General features: G+C 37.8%; 1 pseudogene across 1 annotated transcript in view; it reads right to left on the minus strand.

The window, feature by feature from the left end:
- Positions 1–2,069: 2,069 nt before the first annotated feature.
- LOC144010921 (apolipoprotein B-100-like) overlaps positions 2,070–18,359 on the minus strand; it is a 45,893-nt pseudogene continuing 29,603 nt past the window's right edge. Inside the window, exons 30-50 of the transcript XR_013281389.1 lie at positions 15,199–15,267; positions 14,929–15,034; positions 14,644–14,831; positions 13,449–13,621; positions 13,037–13,358; positions 12,873–12,966; positions 12,141–12,248; positions 11,873–12,018; positions 11,579–11,702; positions 11,365–11,505; positions 10,265–10,570; positions 9,958–10,185; positions 9,128–9,395; positions 8,907–9,036; positions 8,689–8,823; positions 8,429–8,566; positions 6,934–7,059; positions 6,638–6,709; positions 5,761–5,882; positions 4,414–4,606; positions 2,070–4,273 (exon numbers count right to left, since the gene is read on the minus strand). The product of XR_013281389.1 is annotated as an apolipoprotein B-100-like (transcript). The remainder of the gene's footprint in view (positions 4,274–4,413; positions 4,607–5,760; positions 5,883–6,637; positions 6,710–6,933; positions 7,060–8,428; positions 8,567–8,688; positions 8,824–8,906; positions 9,037–9,127; positions 9,396–9,957; positions 10,186–10,264; positions 10,571–11,364; positions 11,506–11,578; positions 11,703–11,872; positions 12,019–12,140; positions 12,249–12,872; positions 12,967–13,036; positions 13,359–13,448; positions 13,622–14,643; positions 14,832–14,928; positions 15,035–15,198; positions 15,268–18,359) is intronic.

Raw genomic sequence — 18,359 nt, forward strand, 5'->3', positions numbered from 1 at the left:
AAAAAAAAAAAACGCCTTACAATACATGGTCGTTTAAAAAAAAAGAAAAAAAGCCCCACCTTACTATACACGGTCGTTTTTATTAACAAAACAAATTGCCTTACTATACATGGCCATTAAAAAAAAAAAAAGCAACAAAAAAAAACGCCTTACTATACATGGTCTTTTTTTTTTATTAACAAAAAAATTGCCTTACTATCCATGATCGTTTTAAAAAAAACTGCCTTACTAGACAGAAATGTTTTATCAAAAAGCTCTTGGTTAACACAACTTGTAGTGTGTGAGCCTTAAACCTGTGTTACTGTAAGCCAAAAAGAAACAAGAGTTATGAGTCATACTTCTTTGGGTTGAGCTTCGAGCTCCCCATCCATTGTCTCACCTGGTAGAAGACAATTAGCATAACAGGTACATACCAATACAATTGAAGGGTAATGTTAATATCCATAAGTGAAATGCACACTATTCCTGTAGACAGTAATATTGTTTGATGGTTTTTACTATAATTTCATTTGGATCATATTCTAAAAGTCATGAGAAAAAAAACAATACCAAACAAATTGAGAGAGTAAAATCATTTACCATGATTTTACAAAAAGTACAAAAAGTGTCTGTATGAATTTGTACAACATGCGTTTCACTTTTTGAAATGAACTACCTGGATAAAAGGGAGAACTAATTTGCATGTTGTATTAGAATTATAAAAGTGACTTGAAAGTGATGCAATTGAGGGAACAATGGTCAAGAAACGAAAACATACTTCCTGGATGGCGTTATTTAAAAAAATAAAATAAAACGTACAAACTCAACACAGTTGGCTGGCTGTAGCTGACATTCGAACCCCCAACTTTCGAATTGTGAGGCAAACGCCCTAACTAAAGCACCGTGTTGTAGAGAAACTCTACTTCCTTCTAAAAATTCATGTAGGAAAGGAAGGAAGAGGTCCACTTGGTCCAGCCACAAAAAGAAGTAGTACCACAGTAAACAAGATATAAGATTTGTATCAAACGCTCGCTCAGTTTTGACTGACATCCTCATCTAGATATTTTGATACTATAATGATACATATTCCGTTAAATTAATACCACTTGTGTGGTTTAGTACACACTCCAATGATTTATGAATAAGAAACGAATCTGCGAGTGCGGAAATTAAAGATATCCAAAAATGTGTCTGAGTGAAGCGGCAATTCTGCTTACCGATTTATCCACTGTGAATATCGATAAAAGAAATAACGTAGTTAACGTTTTCCTCATGTCTTCTGCATGGAGGACAGATATTGCTGTTTTCAATGCCTCCTTTGCAGTTTTCATATCGGACTGACAGTGATCCACCAACCAACACACCGTGTGTCCAGTCATGCATCAAAACACCCTTTAAAATAAAACCGTAAGTAAAACTAAAACTCAGCTTAATCAGTAACTACTCATATGGCTTCAGGAAGAAAAGGTGTATTTTTGTAAATTCGTAAAAACACTAAGAACTATACCACACGGACAGCAGCAGAGCCAGTGTCCGTACCAGATGCGATCGGGCTGCCAGATTGTAGCGGGGTCGCCTACCGATGACGTCACGCAACAGAATTGTCCGGAAATTGTCCGTTTACAATTGTGCAAAATAAACATGAAGTGAGCTTGTGTGTGAATGAGTGATTAAAAATAAAAATAAAAAAAAATAAAATTTTAAGAGTTTGGAGGAATAGAGTGAAGTGCCTTCACGCTTGCCGGTGACGTCAGTACAGCAGTGCTAACGAAGTTGGCTCGGTTTTTTTTTTTTTTTTTTAGCTGTTCACAAGTCAATCACATTAACAATCTAAACTGACAATATTTGTTACATCTGGGACAATTATTTTGTGCATTTATCATTTAGTCAATCTATTTTATTATTTATTCAATATATTTTGGCGTTTATATTCTCTCCTTCAAGAACCATACATAGAGTAACCATAAGTGTGAATTGTACACGATGCCCCAAATCAGCTGGGAAAGGCTCCAATTCACCTGTAAACTGACAAGCGCTATTGAAAACTTAGTCAGGTCTCAGAATCAACGACAAAAATGACAAACTGCAGATCAAATGTTAGAAGAACAGTTTAATCATACATAGTCACAATTCTGCCTCCAAAAATGAGTTTGTTTTCTTCATCTAACAGCTGGAAATGTACATAAGGCCACCTGAAAATGTACATGACTTTGACAGTGTGACAAAACTCATATGTTCATATTTATATAATTGACAATATTTTACAATGCTTTTTTGCTTACAAGGTAGTAGCCGTTCCAAAATACAGCCTTTTCTGTACAAAAATATTTGTCATATCCTGTGAGGTCAGCAGACAACTAAAAGGCAGCCTCTGATTTTGAGGATTTTTTGTTTGTTTGTTTTTAAAATCCATTTCTTTTTAAAAGTGTCACACATCAGAAAGACTATCAACAGTGGATGTTACAGCAGCTCCAGTACAAATAGAGGCTGGCCTTTTCCCATAGGAGATTAAAAACAAAATTGCACGCCAAATTGTGAAGCCTTAAAAATGATTTTTTTTCTTTAAAATAACGCTCAAATAAACTGTATACATAATATTCAAAGGGGGAAAGGAGTGATGAATATACACAAGTCAAAATGCACACTTTTTGCCTTTTTCTCCCCACTAAAATGTAGAAGACATCCCATTTACAGCATAAACAGTTACAAATGTACAACTGTACAGAGGAAATAAAAGCATCACTACAAGTTTGCAAGGCCTGTCAAACACCACTAAACATTTTTTTCTCACTTTAGCTAATAATAATGATAATAATAATAATCTTACAATTACCAACTGCACATATACTACATATATTCTACAATTCAAAAAGCCATCACTACAAGAATTACAGGACAGTTGTATAGGTTTAGATGGCCCAACGGCATCCAATCAAAAGAGTTGAAAAATACAAACATCGGAGCATTAAAAATCTGACTTCAAAATCCCTTCTTCCAAGTCCCAGTAATAATTCCATCTCATGTACAACGCTGGGAAAAAGCTCCCCTTTACAATTTTGACTATTCTTAGGTGGTGGGGTTACGTTAGTCCATCACAGCGACCTGAAAGCGACAATTAAGAATCACACAAAAAAGATGCTACACTAAACTACTTTTGAAGCAAGAGAGATGATTAGTTAGTACATAAAAAGTTAGCTCAGAGCAGTGTCCATTTTCCTATTTAAAAGACACTAAAAAGGGTTAAGAGGGGCACAAAAAAAAAAATTAGCATGCCGCCAATGCGTCTCACCACATCATTAAATCTTCGCTATGGTAGTTTCATTTAAAACCGAGCCCCTCTCTAAACGCAACTTCTCTTGTTAGTACCTGTTATGTCATGTGACTAATCGACACGGGGAGCCTCTTTGGGCTCAACCAGTCTCTCTTTGGGTACCAAAAACAACAGCTGACTGACAAGGTCAACTGAAATCGCTCTTGCTAGCAAAAATCAAGGAGGACATGATGGAAGAAACCAAGGGAGGAAAAAGGCCCCATTTAAAAAACTTGACTTGTTCCCCCAATTCAAGCGAGCAAAAATAGATGTTCATCAAAAAACACCTGTGGCACCTCATTCATAGCACTGAACTGCTATGCTGTTGGAAATCAGCTGCTTTGGCATGGGGATACTTTTGTGTCAACTCAACACGGGGTCCGATATAAATATTCAATTTCGACAAGTGGGTTCAACAAGCAAATGGAATTTTGTCACTCAGTTTTAGCTTTTAATAGGTCACTTGCTGGTGTGAATTGTAAGAAGTCTCAGCAAATGTCTTTTTTTCTACAAAGAATTTACAAAGTAAAAAAAAAAAAAAAAAACTAAATGTACAATATGAAAACCAGTCAAATACATAATTAACAATGGCCTTGTGCTTTACACAACAAAATAAGCCTGTTGACTGATGCCGCTCATGGCGGGCAAGGTGGAGGGGCCAGTCGGGGCCTCACCAGGGGCGGCACAGTGGCAGGTGTCAGTTGTCACAGCGTTTTAGGGTGAATTGACTTGTCTTTTTTTTTTTTTTTTTTTTTTTTAACCTTTTGGTAACTGCCCCCAAAAACAAGGCGTCAAAGATCTTAATATGCTGAGAACCTTCAACTTTTTTTTTTTTTTTAATGCCAGCTTTGACTACATGAGGCCGTTTGTGGGGCCGCCGATGGGACCCAACTCAGATCCGCTTTTCATGTAATACTTTTCCAGCTTGGCCAGAATGTGTTTCCCATAAGTGTACTTGCGCAAGGTGGCAATGTGAGGCCGGATCTAGGGAGGAAGGGGAGAAAAATATCAACAACTCGACATTTGATTATTTTTCAAAATCATTCAGCCCAAACGGATGCCAACGCCAGACTTTAATTTGCCTCCAATCAAAGTGGCAGTTTGGCCCTGACGAGCGCACCCACCTTGTGCATGATGATTTTGCGCTGAGCGGGTTCGGCCATGTCGATCATTCTTTGGACAACGTAGTTGGCGTACTGGTCCTTCATCATGGTATAGAGGGCGCTGTGGGGGCCGTCCTTCTGGCAGCACACCTCGTCTATCAGCAAGGCTCTCTCGGCGCGCGAGGAGTGGATCACGCACTTCTCGACAACGTTACTGATAGGACAAAACATGATAATAACACAGTAATAAACATTTTGAGAACAAGCCACACCTACGAATTTCAACTAGGTTTCTAAAAAACGAAAACTGAAAATACATTTTATGTTTACAAAACTATAATTATATAATATGTCGTTCTTTATAGTCTTTGGTACGTAATTAATTTAATGCACGAGCCTTTGAGGATGATTTATATTTATTGTCACATTAACCGGGACAAGGACGTCTGAATATGAAAATTGCATTCTGGGGATAGAAATTATAATATTGTGCTGTATAACAAGTTAATTACAAAAACAACATACTTTTAAAGGGGGGAAAAAAAAAAAAAAAAAAAAAAGAAGAAGAAGAAGACCGTAACTGGAAAAAAAGAAAAAGCATTAATAAGTCACTTAAAAAAAAAAAAAAAATCATACCAAAACAAAAAAACAAATAAAAAAAATATATATATACTGTGCCGTATATTGTAAAAAAAAAAAAAAAAAAAAAAAATAAAAATAAAAAAAAAATTCGCTCAACGGTATTTTTTATTTTATTTTTTAAATTAAGGCAGATTTCAATTATAGGTAATTTTTGGAATGTAACACCTGCGATAAACGAGGTAACACTGTATGCTTAATTTTACATTTGTGTAAAAAAAAAAATAATAAAAAAAATAAAAATAAAAAATAAAAAAAATAAATAAAAATAATTTAAAAAAAAAAGCTCAGGGAGCTTCCAAGGTTATCAATAAGTCTTAAAAAGTTGACCGGAAACTTAAAGTAAATACCACAGCTTTTTTTTCAAAATCAAGAAAAAAAAAAAACTGAAATCTTAAACTTTCACATTTTTTTGTTTTAATGTTGAACAATAACAAAAGGTTCAGAAGGTTCTCGGGGTCAGCAGCATCTCTTGTAAAGTTAACTGAACATTTCAATAAATAAATACGTTTCCTGAGATTAAAATGGTTTTAGCTTTACCTTTTAGCGGCCGTCAGATTTTGAAAAAGGGCTGATACCAATATTTGTATTTAAAAAAATAAATAAATAAATAAAAAATCCCTATATGGCCTCAATGGGCCATGTCGCTTATTTTAACACCTTGTATATGATTCCACTGTTGTTTTTTTATATGAAATATTTAAATATAGTAGCAGTGTAGAGACTTACCTCGCAAATTTATGCTGGCTGAGTAGAAGGACTTTCCCGCGCACTTCGGCAACTATCTTGCTCTTGTCTTCCGGTCTACCGTGCTCCAAAACGTGCTGAATGACGTAGTTACCATACTGATCCTGCAGCGGGAGGCAACGATCAACCATTTTCACAAACTCATTCCAAAGACGTCACGCGAGACCCATTCATCTGACACCCGTGCACTAGATTGAACCGGTGAGGTCGGGAACGAGGTAATCATGCAAATGGTCACGGCGGAAGATAAATGAGACGCCCCCAAAGTTGACTATGATGTCATCACTGCGGAAGGTCAGACAAAACAGATGCCGCTGGTTCGAACCAGCGGCATCTTTGCCCCTTCGGAAATGGGTGACAGACAGTTATGGGATGTGAGCGGAAAGGAGACAACACCACTCGGAATTGTTTGGCCTTAAAAAAAAAAAAAGTTGCCATTAGATGAGCGGACGCTGTTATTGGCCCAATCGTTCACATTTGCTCTCAAATACATTTCCCGTCAAGTCTGTTCCACTTTGTGATGTCGAAAACCAAATTTTTAGATTTGAGCAGCATTTGAGGTTGATGGGGATCATTTATCAAACGAGTTGTGTTAGGAACAGCGCATTTAAACAGGAGATGCTGCGGGCAAACGAGGATCATCGGACAGAAAGGAAGTCTTGTGAGTCCTCTGTGGCATTAAGTGAGAAAAGGAAAAGGCAAGAAAAAAAAAAAAAACGGAAGATCAGGTAAGGGCCCCTAATAGTTGACTCCAACTATCTTGATCTTAAAATTATTAGAAGAGGGAAGAAAAGAAGGGGAAAAAAACAAAACAAAACAAAACACGGACATCCTTGAGAGAGAGGCAAATTGCTCTGACCTTGAACAGTGCATCACGGGACACTGTATAATATGTTTTGGGTGTCATCTCCAATGAAACGCCTTGATATTTCTGGATGGAATAGGTGGAGGGGGAGGGGGGGATGTTTGAATATTCACATGTCAGATGGAATGAAATGTAACAGCACAAATACATTTTTTCCACATTTAGCAAACACTGACTAGGAGGCTTAATTATGAAATGTCGACGTGCAGATACACGAGCACAACAACGATGAGTCACAAAAACACACCAATAAATCGGATCTGCAATTTAACAAGGTGGCCCTTGCTTACCTGGCCCAACTGCTCAGAGTGCTGATGCAGTTCTTCCAGTATTGGCAACGTTTGCTCCTGGGTGCAGTGCTCCAGAATCCTTTGGATGACTCGGCAGCCGTAAGGGTGCGTGGAGAGGACAAAAACCTGAAAAAGACGCAGGAGGAAAAACATTAGACATACATATATATGATGGACATTTTTTAACCTATTATTATTTGTATTTTTCAGTGAAGAGCAAAGAAACATACAACATCATCAGAATTACTTTCTGTCTGATGAAGGAGCCTAATAGAATGTGATCATGGAGGCATTAATCGAGGTGACTACTGACAAATTAGGGATGGGCGAGTACCGATACCAGGTATAGATATCGTGACAATACTGGCCTTATTTCAAAGCATTGGTACTCGCGATGGCGGCCTCTTGTGGCCAGTTCACGACTAGGATTTAGAAACTACAAAGGATAGAAAACTGCCATTAATCTCATGCAATCTTAAGGAAAATACCATTGATTTTTAATGGTAATTTACTAAGGATAATGTTGACATACGGTACCAATTTGACAACAAGGGATGTAAGAGGAAGCTTACTTTCATCTGTGATGAAAACAGCTATTTATCTAACTGTGGTAATGCTGAAGCATTCCAACATAAGTTATTGTGATTTATATTCTCCATACTTTTTTGCCATGTAACAAACTCCCACATAATGCTTCCGAGTTACACTGTTCAAATTTCAACTTGCTTCAAAAATTCACGCCTCCCGGGGTATATACATCATCCAATTCGACATTACTTACAGTATTCGCACAATTTAACGTTAAACATCAACTTTTCCCCATTCATTTTCAATGGGATAGACATTGAACTTTTTCTAAGCATCACTTTCCACGTCCACTTCCATACATATAACTTATCATCATTACCAGGTGTCTGATACTTCTCAGTGGCACAGTTGGTAAAGCGCATTGTCCAGTAACCAGGAGATCATAATTGCATAATTTATCTCTCAATTTACTTCATAAGCATTCCACATGCATTTAAATCTTAGCATTCAGCATTCCCATACAATTTCTCCAGAAATTGCATTTGGAAAGTGAAAGCTTGTTTAGTATCAGGGAAAATAAAGCAAATGGCAGGTTAATTGGGTGCTCCGAATTGTCCCTAGGTTCCGGCACCCCCCGCGACTCTTGTGAGGAATAAGCGGTCAAGAAAATGGATGGATGGATGTGTTGCCAAGCCCCATCAACACATTTGTACTACTAAACAAAACAATATTAATTACATGAAAATACTACAACTTGATTATGTACCATCACCAGTATTTGGTCAAGTTATATGGAAAGCCAAATAAACCCAACAATGAGAAATTCTATTCCTGTTTGAGGAGTGGTTCCGGTTATTTCAAATCGGACGACACATCCGGTGATTATTTGAGGCAAAGCACCCGTTTCAGCTGATGATCCTTCAATTTTGTCGTCATTGAACACTGACTGATATAATGACACACATACCTGGCCCTGGAAGGCATCTATAATGAACTGCAGGGCTTGAGGCTGGACACACTCAATACACTTCTGCACCACATGATTTCCATTCTGGTCCTTCACGCACTTCAAAACGTGGCCATCCAGCTCACGAACAATGTCACTCTGAAACCAAAATCGTTTTCAGGGAAAAGCTGAGACCTTTCAAAATGGACATCACTTGCGCTGAAACCAAAGCCTTTTAGAGTATGAAAAGAAAAACAGACTTTGAAGAAAATCTCACTTACAATTACCTGCTGGTCAGAAGAAATGGACTCCAGGGCTTTCTGAATGACCCTGCAGCCGTACATCTGTAAAGCCAGCGGGAGGACATGGCCACGGATTCGAGTTGCCAAAGCCAGCTTCTGGTCTGCGCTTCCGAACTGTAACGCAGAAACATCGAAATCGGATACGACTCTACAAAGTAAATCACAATGAAATCACTCCTCGATAAACGTCAACCTACCTCAAAGAACTTCTGGATGACATAGTTCCCAAACACATCTGTCATCAGCTGGTACGCCGCTTGGAGAATCTCTCCGAAAACCATCTGTCTCTCAGCGGGACTGGCCCTCTCCAGCTTCTGCTGGATAAATCTGCGAGTAGAGACAAAATAACATAAAAAAAATAAAATAAAAAAAAGAACCTCTACATCAAACTTAAAACCACAATGCTCATCCCCCACACCTGGATCCATGCTGATCTTGCGAGAACTCCACCATGTGTCCAGGCAGGTCTCGGAGTTGTAGGTTGGGGAAGCGGTTGTTGCGGAAGTCTTCCAGGAGGCGGCTGCGGCCAGACGGCATCACGTCCGAGCGGCTGTAGCGGGGCCGAGACGGAGGGAAGAGCTGGCTGCTGGAATTAAAGAGGCTGGACGTCCCGCCGGCGCTGCGGTACTTGGCCTCGGCTCCGGGTGCTGCAGAGATGTAACGCCCGCTGCCATTTGTCAAGCCACCTGGGGTTAACAGGATAATAACCATGACCATAAACTGGAAATATTACGGTTTGCCGCACCTCTGTGTCTAAAAATACGATTTTGATTTTGTCATACGGAGTGATGCGCAAATGTTGACATCATTCTGTCAATCACCGATTTGGTCTAAAATTATCAAATTGGTGAAAAATTGTCTGCAATTAAATGTTAAACTCAGGTTTACAGAATAGTTTTTTGTTGTTTTTTCCCCCCCAAGGGACATTAATGACATTCACCAGCAATGGAAAGTAGGGATGTTTGATATCATTTTTTCCCCTCAACCTTGGTAAAATGGTTACAAAATCTATATCAATTTTTGATCAGTTTTGCTTTTCATCTTAAAAATGTCATATTTTGGAACACACTCATATTACATAGCAGAAAATTGCACATTTCCCCTATTAGCTGATCTTGGTCAATGGCGTAAACTCCACTGGACTCAGGTGAGAATCACAACCGCTAATTGATTAGTTAGAGGTTGTGATTCACACCCGAGTCCAGTCTACGACATTAATAAATTAAAAAAAAAACAAGATGCTCTCACCGAGGTGAAGGCTGGACGAGGACCCGTGAGAGGAGGGCAGAGAAGGTGGGGGAGTGAGAGGCGAGTGGCCAGGGGTGAGTCCAATCGGGCTGGGTGAGGACGAGTAACCCAGGCTGTTGTAAAAGGGCTGCCCGATGGGAGTCAAGCTGCTGCTGCCACGCTTGTAAAGCTCAGAACTTGTCAACAGCGAATCCCTCCGAGACACGCTGCTACTTGTAGAGCTCGATACTACAAGGAGGAGGAGAGAAAAATTGTAATCAAAGCAAAAGTGAACACAACGCAAGCAACTTGGGGTTTGACCACTGACCCGACGAGCCGAACCCTCCGAGAGCGGACGCCAGTCCCACGCCGAGCGAGCTGCCGGTGCTGCTGAAGCCCAGCGAGGAGCTCTGCGGCGGAGGCGGAGCAGACGTATGCGAGAACAGTGAGCTGCTCTGAGAGGTGTTGGGGACAGAGCCGGATCCGTAGAAGGAACTGGATTGCAGGCCGCTGCTCTGCGGGGGGGCCTGCTGCTGCTGCGGCTGAGGTTGGGGTTGCGGCATGGAGCGGTACATGCCGTTGGCCGGAGGGCCCGACATGTTGTTCCCGGAGCCTGATGCGGACACTGCTGCTGCTGGGCACAGAAGGTCAAGTGTCAATCGGGGTTATTTTTTCACATTGAAGTCTGTTTGCTTTGTTGAATCTCTGGCTGATTAGTTCAACACATTTCCAGTCCACTATGTTTTAAAAAAAAAAAAAAAATATTTTTTTTTGTCCAAGGCCGATACCGATTATTAGTATTCAAGGATAACGATAACCAATATTTAGAGCCGATATTCATTTTCTAAAAAGGGGAAATATTGGCATCAAAATTTTAAAAAAAAATCAGCTTTTACAGTTTTTGAATTTTTAGGAATATTTTTATTGAACAACTTTTAGGGTTCTTTAAATATTGAAGTTTAAAAAACAAAAAAACAAAAAAAAAAAACAATCAATAGACATCCTTGTTTTAAAAATCTAACACAAAGTTGAGGGATCTCCCAGGGGCAGTAACATGTTTTCAAACGTTAAATAAAAACTTAAGTAAATAGCTCTAAGCTCCCCATTTTTTCTAAAGTAAACAAAGTTCTCCAAAATTGCAAAACATCTGAAATCCAGTATTAAAGTTACAAAAACAGAAGGCAGCATCTCTGATAATTTAAATAATCAGTGTCCTGAAGTTAACACTGTTTTAAATTGAACTAGAATTTGTGGGTATGATTCTTCAAAATGGACGATGCCGATATGTATATCTATATATAAAAATGCTGAATATTAGCACCAACAATCGGCCCAGCCGATAATTGGTCTGCCTAATTTCCACGATGTAAATCTTTTTTTCTTCAGAAATAATCATCATTATATTGACAATGTTCAATAAGTACTTACCAGCCTGTGCAGCTGCAGGATTAATAAGTAGAGGAGTCTGAACTAAACGAACCGGCCCACCGAGACCAGTTCGGGCACTCGGGCCCATCACCAGTGCACCAGTCTGGTCATAATAAGCTGCAGGGGCCAATACTTGATAACCTGCATTAGAAATCAAATTGGTCAGCAAAATAAACGTATATGTCATTTTCATTTCGTATGACATGCAACCAACCGGACATTCCTGCGTATGCCAGTGCGGGGTTTGCAGCAGCAGCTGCTGCCGCCAGAGATTCTTGCTGACTTTGTTGACCTTGTCCGGGCGTAAGAGGACGCTGGTTGCTTCCTGTGCGCATTACCTGGTGGCAAATGTGATAAATGCAACATGGTAACTTATCCACAAACCAAAATTTGTATTATTTGTTTAAACCGTTTTTTACGAAGATTTTGGTTTTGTTGTGAAAGCACTGTATGCTCTTACCAGTAGCAAAGAGGCAGTTCAAAGATAAAATCAGCACATTGCACTGACCTGAGGTTGGCCTGGCCCTGGTCCCTGATTGGATGCTTGTTGATTAGCAGAGTGATTGGCAGTAGATGCGGCCTGTTGCTGGAAAAGGTTGGCTGGGTACACACCCCAAGGAACACCATAATACTGTGGTGGAACCACTGTGGGCCCTGTATGGGGAATTTAAAATAGACTGTAATACATTGACGTTGGTAACTGATAAAAAAGTTGGATTTTTTTTTTGTACGTGAACAACTTGAAAAAGCCCAGACAAGGTGTGCCATGTGATCACCTGCAAGCGTAGCGGCTGCTGCCAAACCTGCTGCAGTATATGGATCAGCTCCAGGGGGGGCAGCGTTGATGATGTAAGGGTTTGGCACAAATGCAGGAGCAAGGCCAGCTAAGTGAAGTCAAAAATAAAATAAAAATGAAATAAAATGAAAATAATAACATTTTAAAAATAAAAGTAAAAAAATCCAAATAAAAAGATCGACAACAAGGTTAACTTGACGAAATGCAATTTCTGCAGAAATTGCGTTGGAATGCTGAAAGCAAACAGCTGAATGTGAAGCTAAATGCTTATGAAGTAAACTAAAAGGTAAATTATGTGAAATATGTATTTTAAAAATAGCCATCTGATGAAAGCAAACATGCATTTTTCATTTCATTGAACTTGTAATGTATTTCCTGATATTATAGTCAATTCGTAAAATCTGAAGTATTATGTGGGAGTTGTTTCTTGGCAAATTGAGGAGAATAAAAATCCGTCGAACATATGTGGGATGCTTTCAGCATTCCCACAATTACAGTTTATTTTAAGAAAAAACATTAACTATAGATCAGTTCATTAAAGTACACTAATCTGTCTTGTAGTATCCTCAACCAAGTGCGTAGAGGCTAAAAATAGCTGTCAGAAGCGGCGAGTGAAATTGAAGTGAAACTACAAAAAAATGCCAATCATATTTAACTGGACTAAAGTGAACTGCTCGGTAGAATCAGGGATTAAAAAAGTTAAATAACGTACCAAGGTGCTGCTGTTGAGCCGCTGCCAGGGCATACTGTTGCTGTTGGGCTGCTGTGAGCTGCTGAACAGTAAGGGGATTTGACCGCTGGAATAACTGGAAATGCACCAAATGGAGGTTTAGACCCGACTGCAAACTCACAATCAAGAGTTCTTCAAAAACAGACCTGCTGCTGAGAGCTGTAGTCAAACAGGCCCACAGGGGCTCCTGAGGAGTCCACCTGAATCTGGTTCCCTGCGTATTCAAACTGGAGGGATTCCACACCGGCTTGTTGCTCCATGCCACCCATGTTTTGGGCTTCCTGGTTCTGAAAGTCCTCCACTGGGCCCTTGTGATTTTGTTGCTGTAGCGCATGGGCGTGGGCGTGGGCATGGGCGTGGGCATGGGCATGTGCATGGTGCTGGGTCATCATCTCCAATCCTGTCTGGTTAGGGCCCATCCTCTCCACGGCCTCGGTTGGAGAAGCTTGACGGCTTCCCAGAGTTGGACTGCGGGACGTGAATTCCATTAGGACATGCATCTTCCGGGAAGAGTTATACAATAAGTTTGGTATTTTGCCAAAAAAAAAAAAAACATACTTGAAGTCTTTGCAGTCTCTGTCCATGCCGTTTAGTAAACTTCTTCCGTTAGCTTTCGCGGAATCACCGTCATCCCCCACCTTCATCTCGGGGCTCTTATCTTCCTCAAAAGGAGAGACTTTCTCAGGACCATCATTTTTCTCTCTCCCGTCCTGGTCCGCATCACCTCCACCCTGTTATTAGAAATGACACAAAGTAAACAGAGGAACCAGTCGGGGTAGAATTTCGGGATTCACTAATGGTGGTGTTAATATGAGTGTTAGTCTTGATTAATGAGAGACCGATATGTTTTTTTTCAGGGCCAATAAAATTATTAGTAGGCAAGGAGGCTGATAACCGATATTTGGAGCAGTTAAAAAAAAAAAAAAAAAAAAGAAAAAAAACATGGTTGTTAAAATAACTTGAAATTTTCAACATTTTTTATGTTTTTCTTTCAATTTAAAATACAGCAAATAGACAGCTTTATTTTAAAATTCTAACAAAAAAGTGAATAGATTTTCAAAATTTTAACATAACTGAAACGTTAAACTAACTTATTTTCATTTTATTTTTAACAAAAGCAAAAAAAAACAACAAAAAAAAACCCCAAAAAGTATCTCTTACAAAGTTAAGCACAATTTTAAATACAAACATAAAAAGTTCTATGAAATGAACCCAGTTTTCCCAGTTTTAAACTGATCTCTTACGCTCTCAGTGCTTGCAAAGAAAGGAAACTTTAGGTTCTTGTCGAGAGTTCAAAGGTTTCAAAAGATGTTCGGAAACAGTGAAAATTTGTCAGAACATGTCACAAAGAAATTTTGAACAGGAAAAACTGTCTGTGAATACCTTTACAACATTTTACGAACCCTGAAGAAAACACTAAATTCACTAAGTTCGCAAACATTTGCCGCTCAGAGACATACCAGCTTTATCGGCGTCCAGATTTGTAAAAATGGTCCATGCAGATATCGTCAAAATGTTAAATATTGGCACCGATAATCGGCCTGGCCTGCAATCGGTCTATCCCAAGTCTGGATGAGGGGTGGGTCGGTACGGAAACCCACGACATATTGTGTTTATTGTGTGAAATGTGTTGTTTTTAAACAATACTTAATATAAAATAAGACATTTTCATCACATTTGAAAGACATAATGGCACATTAGTAAGTAGTTAATTTTAGAATAACTTCAAACTTGCGAGTGCATTTCAACTCACATAGCCGCCGTTCCTATAACGGGCGTCCATCTTGTCGCCAGGAGACGAGCTCAGGACGTACTCCACCATGCTCACGCCCAAGCCTCCGCCCTCAGAGCGAGGCGAGAGCACAGAACTGGCGTCGCCGTTCCCGTGGAAACCCTGACCTGGCCGTCGCTGGACCATAATTGGCTGGGAAACTGAATGGTCTAAAAGAAAAAAGATGGCATCAAATATCTATCAAGTTGGCCATATGAACCTGGCTAGATAAAAAACAAAACAAAACAAAAAACAAGAGTGACTCACGTGATGACCCCCATGCATTGTCCCTCCACTCCTCTCCAAGAAGCATTCCTTTTCTTCCATCTTTGGCCAGTTCATCAGAATCCCAGAGTTTTTTGGCTGGCAAAAGCTTAAAATAAAGTTTATGAGAGTAATCTATATGCTTTAGTTGTGTACTTATTACAGCCTGGGAATTTAGTGTTAATTAAAATACTTGTGTAAAAATAATAATTTCAACCATATCTCTTTATAAATACAAAAATCAGAAGATGGGACGTTTACAAAAAGTCATACCTCTCCCATTCCTCTTGACTCCAAAGCAAGAGCTTGAAAATCATAGTTCATTTCATCAACAGCACGTACCTGAGACACAAGGAACACAAATGGGGATTTTATACTGTGTTTTAGGGCCCGACCGATATGTTTTTTTTTTTTTGCCGATGCCAATTTTTTCGCGGAGAAAAAAAAATACTGATTACCGATTAATCTGTTGATTATTTAAAAATATATGTAAAGCATAAAATTACCCGACCCCACTTCTCAATTCCTTTTCAATGGGTACACTTGCGCACAAACTTTCACTATTAAGATTGTGTCTGCTTTGAATGAATTTCATGAAGTATACAAGGTTATTGTACAGATTTTTGTCAATAAAACCATTCTTACTTGCTTACAACTGCTGGAAAGCATGAACCTTTTCCTTTATATATTGTTAGCTTGTGTTATTTTCACAAGTCTTTGGACTTACTGGGCTAACATGGAACCTCAGGGATTGTATTTTGTGCCCCATGTCAAGTGGCAATGTGTGTTAAGACAAAAAAAAAAATCCTTGGATGTTTGGATCGTTGAATTTTGAGAAAAGAAAGTTCAAATATCACCTTTAAATATAACTTGAAAGGACAATTACAAAATAAAACAATAAGAAAGTGAAACAAGAATAGAATAAGATAAAATAATAGCAACTGAAGAAAACAAGAACGGAGAGGAATGGAGAAAAAGAACAACTACTATACTGACTGTTCCTGTGCATTTTGGCCAATTGGGGGCAGTGTGGTGTGATGCGGTGCATCCATGGCGTACACACTTAAATAGTACAGAAGAAAGTTGCTTTTGAATTCTATTAAAACAACTCGTTTTTCATACATTGGGAACAATTTGTGCCTTGCGTAGTGTAATCGCACCTGTGGGTATGTGTTCCCACAGCATTTGTGTGTGGATATTCGTTATTTGAAGGAAAAACACTCCTGAAGTCGATGCATTTGAATGGGATCCACTCTTCGCTTTTAGCATTAGCGCTAGGCTAGCAATGATTTAAAAACGAAGTATGTTTTGTATTTAAATATACAGTGGATGTAATTCTGAACAATGTGTGTTTAGTTTTACAGTTAACTCGAACTGAGGCGTCATTAAACAGTTTAAAGGACGCTTAGGGACAACAGAATAACCAGAACTAGACTAAGTGCAATTTCTGGAGAAATTACGTGGGAATGCTGAAAGCTGAATGCTAATAGCTGAATGCTAAGCTGAATGCTAATAGCTGAATGCTAATGAAGGAAACAAAGAAACTGTGAAAAATACAAAGTAATTACCTATTAATTACTAGTAATAATAGTAGTAGTAGTAGTCATAGAAACAGGAGTAGTATTACTAGTAATTATTAAGTAGTAACTTGTAGTTAAATGATTGTGACATTTTATGTAATTGTAGTGTACAACAACTAATCTATAAAACAAATGCTGAATTCTAAGCTGAATGCTAATGAAGGAAACAAAGAAACTGAAAAATACAAAGTAATTACTTATTAATTACTAGTAATAATAGTAGTAGTAGTAGTAGTAGTAGTAGTCATAGAAACAGTATTTTATTATCATTATTAAATAGTAACTTGTAGTTAAATGATTGTGACATTTTATGTAATTGTAATGTACAACAACTAATATATAAAACAAATGCTGAATGCTAAGCTGAATGCTAGTAGCTGAATGCTAATGAAGGAAACAAAGAAAGTGTGAAAATTACAAAGTAATTACATATTAATTACTAGTAATAATAGCAGTAGTAGTAGTCATAGAAACAGTAGTAGTATTACTAGTAATTATTAAGTAGTAACTTGTAGTTAAATGATTGTGACATTTTATGTAATTGTCGTGTACAACAACTAATATATAAAACAAATGCTGAATGCTAAGCTGAATGCTAATAGCTGAATGCTAATGAAGAAAAACCAAGAAACTGCGAAAATTACAAAGTAATTACCTATTAATTACTAGTAATAATAGTAGTAGTAGTAGTAGTCATAGAAACAGTAGGAGTATTACTAGTAATTATTAAGTAGTAACTTGTAGTTAAATGATTGTGACATTTTATGTAATTGGAGTGTACAACAACAACTAATATATAAAACAAATGCTGAATTCTAAGCTGAATGCTAATAGCTGAATGCTAATGAAGGAAACAAAGAAACTGAAAAATACAAAGTAATTACCTATTAACTACTAGTAATAATAGCAGTAGTAGTAGTAGTCATAGAAACAGTAGTAGTATTACTAGTAATTATTAAGTAGTAACTTGTAGTTAAATGATTGTGACATTTTATGTAATTGTCGTGTACAACAACTAATATATAAAACAAATGCTGAATTCTAAGATGAATGCTAATAGCTGAATGCTAATGAAGAAAAAACAAACTGTGAAAATTACAAAGTAATTACCTATTAATTACTAGTAATAATAGCAGTAGTAGTAGTCATAGAAACAGTAGTAGTATTACTAGTAATTATTAAGTAGTAACTTGTAGTTAAATGATTGTGACATTTTATGTAATTGTCGTGTACAACAACTAATATACAAAACAAATGCTGAATTCTAAACTGAATGCTAATAGCTGAATGCTAATGAAGAAAAAACTAACTGTGAAAATTACAAAGTAATTACCTATTAATTACTAGTAATAATAATAGTAGTAGTAGTCATAGAAACAGTAGTAGTATTACTAGTCATTATTAAGTATTAACTTGTAGTTAAATGATTGTGACATTTTATGTAATTGTAGTGTACAACAACAACTAATATATAAAACAAATGCTGAATTCTAAGCTGAATGCTAATGAAGAAAAACCAAGAAACTGTGAAAATTACAAAGTAATTACATATTAATTACTAGTAATAATAGTAGTAGTAGTAGTAGTAGTCATAGAAACAGGAGTAGTATTACTAGTAATTATTAAGTAGTAACTTGTAGTTAAATGATTGTGACATTTTATGTAATTGTAGTGTACAACAACTAATATATAAAACAAATGCTGAATGCTAAGCTGAATGCTAATAGCTGAATGCTAATGAAGGAAACAAAGAAACTGTGAAAAATACAAAGTAATTACCTATTAATTACTAGTAATAATAGTACTAGTAGTAGTAGTCATAGAAACAGTAGTAGTATTACTAGTAATTATTAA

Source organism: Festucalex cinctus, chromosome 21 (genome assembly GCF_051991245.1).
Source record: "Festucalex cinctus isolate MCC-2025b chromosome 21, RoL_Fcin_1.0, whole genome shotgun sequence".
NCBI lineage: Eukaryota > Metazoa > Chordata > Actinopteri > Syngnathiformes > Syngnathidae > Festucalex > Festucalex cinctus.